The following is a 9,670-nucleotide window of genomic DNA, read 5'->3' as shown; positions in this document are numbered from 1 at the left end:
TTCCACTGATGTATCCCCAGTTCCCACAGCAGTCCTTGGCACCTAGGAGACACTGAATGAATAAGCATGTATATAAAACAAATAAAATACAGTGAGGAACATAGCAACATGAGATGTAAGAGGCTAGTCTGTGCTTTTAAGCCTGAGTTATAATTCATGAAATTCCACAGAACTTGTTCTTATTCATAGTGCTATATGTGGAAAAAATATCCATTGTACCAAATGATATAAAGCCATCACAGTTCACACATGCATACTCATGCAGCAGTAATGATACTAGAAAAAAAGAAGCAGTGCCTTTTGTTCAACATTAAGTAGGTAAATAACATTTTTCCCCCAAGAATCAGACAAAATCCTCTATGAGAAAGGATTATTATTTAATAAAGAGACTCCCAGAGCCTCTCAAGATTATCATATTGGAAAGAATTACTCATCATGTGCTGAAAGAGGCATCTACTTTAGGGAGATCTTATTTACTCATAGATTGTTTTGTCATAGATGTTTTAAATTACAGTTCCTTAAAACTTCAGGGCAAAACATGGTTCAAGTTCACCATGCAGAGCAGGAGTGGTGACTTTCAAATTCAGGTCCCAACAATAAAAGCATTCAGGATAAGTGACTTGTGCTGACTCCGTGTAATTGTGCAAATGTTTCTGCAATTCAGGGTGGCTGCATGAAATTAATTTTATTTAATTTTGTTGCATGTTCCTCTTGCTATATAGTTATAACCGAAGGACATCACTTGCTCTTGCTGTCTGGGTTAGGCTATGAGTAAAGATCGTAAAATTTCAATAAGCAAATGACTAACAGAAGATGCAGAGATGTGTGTGTATCTGACTGGAACTTTCTTTCCCCCCTAGCTCTGAAGTGGTGTGCCAGTCTCGATGGGATGCAGGCCAGCCCAGGAAGCCTGGAAACTCAGCACCTCCATTTCCTGACCTTCAGTGGCTTGGAGTCACAGAAGGAGAGAGAGGGGAGGCCACGGCAGAGTCAGCTCGTAGTCTCTGTCAGGCTGCAGCGCAGTGAAGGAGGAAGCATGGCTGGGGACAGGAAGCCGTCACAGAGCACCAGGCTCCAAGCCCGACACGCGCACGTCTATATGTCAATCCCAATTCGCTTTGCTGAACAGCAGAAACTAACCCAAAACTAGGAAGCACCTATACTCCAAAAATGTTATAAAGAAATAAAAGAGCATATCTAGACTGAGTAAATGTGAGGAAACCAGCAAATAAGAAAAACAGGGGCTTACAGGTAAGGAGACCACCCATAAGTACCAACTCCACTGTGCATCTGTGCAACAGACAGCCCCTTCTGTTTGTGATCAAAATGCGGCCACTTGACTGGTCCAAGACTCAGAGGCCTGGTTTTCCTCTTCACTCTTCCTATGGATGATTTTTGGCTAGATTCAGTCTCTTTCAGCCTTATCTTCTTTGCGGAGAAGGCGATGGCACCCCACTCCAGTACTCTTGCCTGGAAAATCCCATGGATGGAGGAGCCTGGTGGGAGGCAGACCATGGGGTCGCGAAGAGTCAGACACGACTGAGTGACTTCCCTTTCACTTTTCACTTTCATGCATTGGAGAAGGAAATGGCAACCCACTCCAGTGTTCTTGCTTTATATTTTAAATAAAAGAGCTGAATACAAGGTTTTTTCCTGTATCATTGTTTCCAGTTTGAGTATTTTGTGACTTCCTGAGACACATCAAATGGTGATGCTCAAGATGGTAGCTCTCTCTGATAACACTCATGAAATAAAAAGAAAGACATCATTCTAGTCAGTAAGCAAGTGTTCCTGCTGGTATTCGAGAAGTGCTAACCATATGATCAGTATTAGCTGACTTTCCATTCTATCCTTTTTTTCTGTTCTGCTTACTTCCTAGAACAGATATTTATTTTGCCACTATATTAATTACTATGCTGCTGCTGCTGCTGCTAAGTCGCTTCAGTCGTGTCCAACTCTGTACAACCCCATAGACGGCAGCCTACCAGGCTCCCCGTCCCTGGGATTCTCCAGGCAAGAACACTGGCGTGGGTTGCCATTTCCTTCTCCAATGCATGAAAGTGAAAAGTGAAAGGGAAGTCGCTCAGTCGTGTCTGACTCTTCGCGACCCCATGGACTGCAGCCTACAAGCCTCCTCCATCCATGGGATTTTCCAGGCAAGAGTACTGGAGTGGGGTGCCATTGCCTTCTCCATTATTCACTATACTGTTCTGTAATTGTATAACCACTATGTGCCCATTGAGAACAAAGACCCCTCCATCTCAACACACGTGCACCAGTAATGAAGCCTTTGTACACACACATGCACATGTATATGCACTTACACATTCAGGTGGGAAATGAATTTTTGTAATATGCCAGTGTCCTGGCCATTTTGCCTTGTTATCTTCATAACGGTCCCCAAACTGAAGTACTTCTCCCTATCCTGCCAAACGTCAAAAGAGCATCCTCTGTGACTACCTTTTCAGAAAAGCGAAAGGACATCTCCGATTTGACAAATGGGCCAACAAAATTCTCCACTGGAGACCTCAAGGTAGAAATGAACACCTGAGTTTCACTCTTTCTTTTGGTTTTCTTTCTTTATAACTTCTGACCTTTACTTCGTTTCTTCATTTATAAACCAGGGTTTAATAAAACCAGTCTGAGAAATTCAAGTTAAAATCAGCCTGGGAGCTGACATTTATATACTCATTATTTCAATGAAATCAGACATGTTTATAGAGAACCTATCATTCCCAGGCAGTGGACTGGGTGGAGTGGGTGGTGGGAATAAAACGTTAACAAGTTGGACATTAGAATCTTTCCACACAGAACCCAGGGACTAGTAAGGGACACAAACAAGTTACAGCACAGGTAAAAAGGTATATGATGGGAAAGTGGGGGGCTTCCTTGGTGGCCCAGATGGTAAAGAATATGCCTGCAATGCAGGAGACCTGTGTTCAGTCTCTGGGTCAGGAAGAGCCCCTGAAGAAGGGAATGGCCACCCACTCCAGTATTCTTTCCTGGAGAATTCCATGCACAGGGGAGCCAGGTGGGCTACAGTCCATGGGGTCTCAAAGAGTTGGACACAACTGAGCAACTAACAGATATGTACTTAACTATAAATTATATATAAATTTTCAAGTGAAAAATGACAAATAACATACAAGGGAACTCCCAGCAGGCTATCAGCTGATTTCTCAACAGAAATTCTACAAGCCAGAAGTGAATGGCAAGATGTATGCAAAGTGATGAAACGGAAGAACCTACAGCCGAGAATACTCTACCCAGAAAACCTCTCCTTCAGATTTGATGGACATATCAAAAACTTTCCGGACAACTAAAATTTAAGAAAATTCAGCACCACCAAACCACCTTTACAATGAACACTAAAGAAACTTCTCCAGGCAGGAAACCAGAGAAGGAAAAGACCTACCTACAGAAAATATCCAAACCAATAAAGAAACTGACAATAGAACCATATATACTGATAATTACCTTAAGTGTAAACAGATTAAATGCACCAACCAAAAGACATAGACTGGGTGAGCAATGGAAACATCTGCATGTATGTACTTCCACTAACCACATCACTCGGCCTGACCCCCCAAATTATACATAAGTATTTTTATATTGTTAGTTAAAAGATGCTTACTCCTTGGAAGGAAAGTTATGACCAACCTAGATAGCATATTCAAAAGCAGAGACATTACTTTGCCAACAAAGGTCCGTCTAGTCAAGGCTATGGTTTTTCCTGTGGTCATGTATGGGTGTGAGAGTTGGACTGTGAAGAAAGCTGAGCACCGAAGAATTGATGCTTTTGAACTGTGGTGTTGGAGAAGACTCTTGAGAGTCCCTTGGACTGCAAGGAGATCCAACCAGTCCATTCTGAAGGACATCAGCCCTGGGATTTCTTTGGAAGGAATGATGCTAAAGCTGAAACTCCAGTACTTTGGCCACCTCATGTGAAGAGTTGACTCATTGGAAAAGACTCTGATGCTGGGAGGGATTGGGGGCAGGAGGAGAAGGGGACGACAGAGGATGAGATGGCTGGATGGCATCACTGACTGGATGGACGTGAGTCTGAGTGAACTCCAGGAGTTGGTGATGGACAGGGAGGCCTGGCGTGCTGTGATTCATGGGGTCACAAAGAGTCGGACACGACTGAGCGACTGAACTGAACTGAACTGAATCATGTTCCCATTATGCTGGCAATTGTAACTATCTTTTATTTTTTGTCTGACTATTGATTGTGAAAACTGATAAACAGCTTTCTCTATTGTGATTATGTAACTATTTCTCACTTAGTTCCATTGTATCATGATTGCTCAACAGAAAAATGATAGAATTCTGTATCACCAAAACTACCATTTAATAGAAAAACCTACAATCACTTTTTAAAATCCAGATACATATCAGAATTATCTTGGAATTTTTTGAAAAATACAAATGCCCAGGTATTGCTTTATTTTATTTTCCAGAGCTCCAGATGTTTCTAATGAGTAGCCTTGTTTAAAAACAACTGGTTATGTGAAGATCTTTTACTTTCGTCTAGCTTGTTTTACTTTTCCTCTTTCATATTCAGTGCTCCCATTTCATTTAGTTTATGTTTTCCAACTGTTCCATCTCTTTTTCTTTTTATGCTGTACTTTCTCAAGGCTTTATCAAATGTAGTAGAAAAGCTCTTATATAAATACATATGTAAATATGTATAATATATATATTTTAGAAAACTTATGAATTTTTGCTTAACTAAAAAATTTGTGACATTTCGATTCCACTTGTTTGACTTAGTATAAATAGAATGCTAGATTTCTAATTTTAAAAAAATAGATATGCAATAAGCAACAAAGGTTTACTGTATGGCACAGGGAACTACAGTCAACATCTTATAATAACCTATAATGGAAAATCATTTCAAAAATAGTATATGTGTATACATATAGCTGAATCACAAAAAAATAATAATTCCACTTATTGAAATATAATAATGTTTATCTTTTTGCCAGTTTTTCTAAATGTCCTATGGACATCTAATAACAATGTATTAAATACAAAATTTTAAATATATTTGTACAGGATATAAAACCAATATACATAGAAATCTAATATATTTAAATCATTAATGACATCATTTAATTTGCTATTATTTTTTCTGCACTTGAAAAATACTCTCAGAAAAATGTTAATAGTCTCACTATATATTTTTGCTTTTCCCTTATATTTCTTCTGATTTTTGCTTTATGTATCTTTGTTTCTTTGTTGCTTGGTGTCTAATGGTTTATGATATCTATCTTCTTTGTGAATTGTATCTTTATCGTTAAAAATATTCATCTTTGTTTCAATTAAAAATAAATAAATAAATTTAATTTAAAAATAAAAAAAGAAAAGAAAAATGGGGTAATGTGGGGGGCCCCAGCCAGGATCCCAGGTAGGGAAATGATCTCTTTAAAACAGTCAGAGCATGTTCCTCTTCTTCTCAAACCTCCCAATATTTCTCGCTTTACTTAGCATGCAAGCCCACATCTACAGGGACCAACAAGGCCTCCTGTGGTCTGGGCCCCAACCATCTCTCTGACCTCATCCTCTTTTCTGCGGCTCCTGTTTTACTCCCGCCACTCTGGCACCCTGCCATTCCTTAAACACAGAAGTTCATGCCTACCTCAGGGCCTTTGCACTTGGCTCTTTCTTTTGCCTGAAACACCTTCTGCCAGACAGCCTCACAGCTAGCATCCCTCCCCCTTTTTGTTTCATGTACGTCCTGACTCAAATGACACCTCCTCAGCTAGGCCTTCCCTGGCCACTGTGCCTAAACGTCAACATCCCTATACACCAACCCTTCCTCCTGCTTAGTACTCAACACTACCGTCTATTTTCCTGTCTCTAGCCTGACTTTTCCATTAGAAGTGTCATTCCATTAGAATGACAGAAGGGCCCTTTGTCTATCTCACTACCTGCTGTATCCTCAGGATCTAGAAAACTGCTGGCACATTGCAGGTACTCAGTCAACATTCTGTGAATGAATAAACGCTACGAGACACTTGCCTGATCAAGTGATTAACTGAAAACTGACTTGAAATCTGAAGCATGGAGCTGAATTATCCTGGCTTTTGTGAGAATGGGGGACAGTCAGAAGGGAGTGGGAGCAAAAAAAGAACATTTTAAAGAGAGAGGCCAGCCTGGACAGTCTCAGAGGTAAGAGGAAGAAAAAGTGTTTGAAGAACGTTAAGACTTTATCGAAACTGAAGCCTGAATGCCAAAGAGTTAGCAAAAAATGAAGAGGTGGATCTGGACAAGGAGGCAGGGGCCTGATCAGGCAGGGCCTTGTGAGCATGCAAACAAGTTTCCACTTTACAAGAGCAGTGGAGGATACTTGAGGAATTTTAATGAGCAGAGTGATGTCATCTATGATTAAAAACAAAGTCATCATGACTGGACTGGACAGGAGCAAGATGGAGGCAGGGAGGCCAGAGAGAAGGAGGGCTGGGGGTGCTGTATGTACCAGGGCAGGGGTGGGGGCACTGAAGACCAGCAGAAAGATTCCAGGGGCGATTGGAAGGACTTGGTAATCAATACACATATGATATAAATAATGTAAGATTAATTACATAATTATAAATTATATGTAATAAATAACACAGTTGACCCTTGAACAATGTAGCTGTTTAGGGGCATAGACCCTCCATGCAGTTCAAGATCTGAGTGTCATTGTACAGACGGTCCTCCACACACACACATCACCACATACATGGCTCCACATCTGTAGATTCAACCAACTGCAAGTCATGTAGTACTGTAGTAAGTACCTATTGAAAAAACTTCATGCAGTTCCAACACAGGTGGTTTAAGGGTCAACTGTGTATTTCTAGGCTGAATCGTGGAGAAGAGGATAAGAAAAAGGGAAGAAACGATCAAAGGGGAAGTTTCAGTGTCTGGTTTGAGTGACTGGGTTCAGAGTGTGGTAGTATAAAGATGGCCATGTTCCTTGACAAGTAGGGTTCTGTTTCTCCTCTCCTTAACTCTGGGAAGCATTTGTGACATCATTGCCAAGCAACTAGATATGACAGAAATGATGCTGTATCAGACTGGAAGAGACTGGAAGCTTCCAGTCTTGGTGTCTTGGATCTCAGGAACTGAGGTTCCCAGAGAGCAACCCAGTTGAGTTGCCAGACCACAGCCCACACCAAGTGGTCAGGCATGAGAGTGAAACATGTGGAGCTGGATCCTCCCAGCCTGTTTGAGCCATACCAGCTGACACATGTAGAGCAGAGACAAGTCTTTTCTCAGAAGCCCTGCCCAAGTAGTAAATTCCTGAGCAAAAATATAACTGATACTGTCTCAAGCCAATGTCTTTTGAGGAGGTTTGTTACACAGCCATAAATAATCACAAGAGAGAGAGAGAATGAGATGATAAACTTGTGATTTATCAGAATGCAAACACATTTCATGCAAAGATGAGCAGAATAAAGGACAGAAATGGTAGGGACCTAACAGAAGCAGAAGATATTAAGAAGAAGTGGCAAGAATACACAGAAGAAGAGCTATACAAAAAGATCTTCACAACCCAGACAATCACAATGGTGTGATCACTCACCTAGAGCCAGATATCCTAGAATGCAAAGTCAAGTGGGCCTTAGGAAGCATCACTATGAACAAAGCTAGTAGAGATGATGGAATTCCAGTTGAGCTATGTCAAATCCTAAAAGATGATGCTGTGAAAGTGCTGCACTCAATATGCCAGCAAATTTGGAAAACTCAGCAGTGGCTACAGGACTGAAAAAGGTCAGTTTTCACTCCAATCCCAAAGGAAGGCAATGCCAAAGAATGTTCAAACTACTGCACAGTTGCACTCATCTCACATGCTAGTGAAGTAATGCTCAAAATTCTCCAAGCCAGGCTTCAACAGTATGTGAACTGTGAACTTCCAGATGTCCAAGCTGGATTTAGAAAAGGCAGAGGAACCAGAGATCAAATTGCCAACATCTGTTGGATCATCAAAAAAGTGAGAGAATTTCAGAAAAACATCTACTTCTGCTTTATTGACTATGTCACAACAAACTGGGAAATTCTTAAAAGATGGAAATATCAGACCACCTGACTGGCCTTCTGAGAAATCTGTATGCAGGTCAAGAAGCAACAGTTAGAACTGGACATGGAACAACAGACTAGTTCCAAATCAGGACATCTTCCCTGGTGGCTCAGATGGTAAAGCATCTGCCTACAATGCATGAGACCCAGGTTCAATCCCTGGGTTGGGAAGATCTCCTGGAGAAGGGAAATGGCAACCCACTCTGGCACTCTTGCCTGGAAAATCCCATGGATGGAGGAGCATTGTAGGCTACAGTCCATAGGATCACAGAGTCAGACATGACTGAGCGAATCTACTTTCACTTTCACTTTTCCAAATCAGGAAAGGAGTATGTCAAGGTTGTAAATTGTCACCCTGTTTATTTAACTTATATGCAGAGTACATCATGAGAAACGCTGGGCTGAAAGAAGCCCAAGCTGGAATCAAGATTGCCGGGAGAAATATCAATAACCTCAAATATGCAGATGACACCACCCTTATGGCAGAAAGTGAGGAGGAACTAAAGAGCCTCTTGATGAAAGTAAAAGAGGGGAGTGAAAAAGTTGGCTTAAAACTCAACATCCAGAAAACGAAGATCATGGCATCTGGTCCCATGATTTTGTGGCAAATAGATGGGGAAACAATGGAAACAGTGACAGACTTTATTTTTTGGGGCTCCAAAATCACTGCAGATGGTGACTGAAGCCATGAAATTAAAAGACGCTTACTCCTTGGAAGAAAAGTTATGACCAACCTAGACAGCATATTAAAAAGCAAAGAACATTACTTTGCCAACAGAAGTCTGTCTAGTCAAAGTTTGGTTTTTCCAATAGTTATACGTGGATGTGAGAGTTGGACTATAAAGAAAGCTGAGCGCTGAAGAATTGATCTTTTGAACTGTGGTGTTGGAGAAGACTCTTGAGAATCCCCTGGATGGCAAGGAGATCCAACCAGCCCATCCTAGAGGATTTCAGTCCTAAACATTCATTGGAAGGACTGATGCTGCAGCTGAAACTCCAATACTTTGGCCATCTGATGTGAAGAAAGTGACTCATTTAAATGTGACTCATTTTAAAAGACTCTGATGCTGGGAATGATTGATGGCAGGAGGAGAAGGGGATGTCAGAGGATGAGATGGTTGGATGGCATCACCGACTCAATGGACATGAGTTTGAGTAAGCTCCAAGAGTTGGTGATGGACAGGGAAGCCTGGTGTAACTGCAGTCCATGGGGTTGCAAAGAGTCAGACATGACTGAGCGACTGAAGTGAACTGAAGTGAAACACAGGGGTAGGCAATCCTGGTCCCCCCAACTATTCCTACTTAGCAGGACGTTGTAGGAAAGCAGAGTGCCCACCAGGGTAGGGTCCACTACTTTGGGATGGTCTTGGAAGGAGTTAATTTGAATCCAAATTAACCAGGAAGGAAACAGAGTATATTAAAAACTTTAAGATCACACTTTCATTTTGTTTGAACCACTGGAGGAAATCCAATTTCAAATTAATATAACAAAGCCAGAAACTTGCTTTAAAAATATTCCATCAGTTGCAAAGCTCAGCTTGGGGAAGGGCATACTGGAACCCTTTAATGGCTACTCTGGTAAAGACATTCTTTTCATTTTGTA

General features: G+C 41.2%; 1 non-coding gene across 1 annotated transcript; it reads left to right on the top strand.

Moving 5' to 3' along the window:
- Positions 1-8,166: 8,166 nt before the first annotated feature.
- On the top strand, positions 8,167-8,238 carry TRNAC-ACA (transfer RNA cysteine (anticodon ACA)). Its single transcript has one exon. It is a non-coding gene; the product is annotated as a tRNA-Cys (tRNA).
- Positions 8,239-9,670: the final 1,432 nt, after the last annotated feature.

Source organism: Bubalus kerabau, chromosome 13 (genome assembly GCF_029407905.1).
Source record: "Bubalus kerabau isolate K-KA32 ecotype Philippines breed swamp buffalo chromosome 13, PCC_UOA_SB_1v2, whole genome shotgun sequence".
Classification (NCBI taxonomy): Eukaryota; Metazoa; Chordata; class Mammalia; order Artiodactyla; family Bovidae; genus Bubalus; species Bubalus kerabau.
Note: the sequence above shows the minus strand (reverse complement) of the source record. Positions and strands in the feature narration are given on the sequence as shown.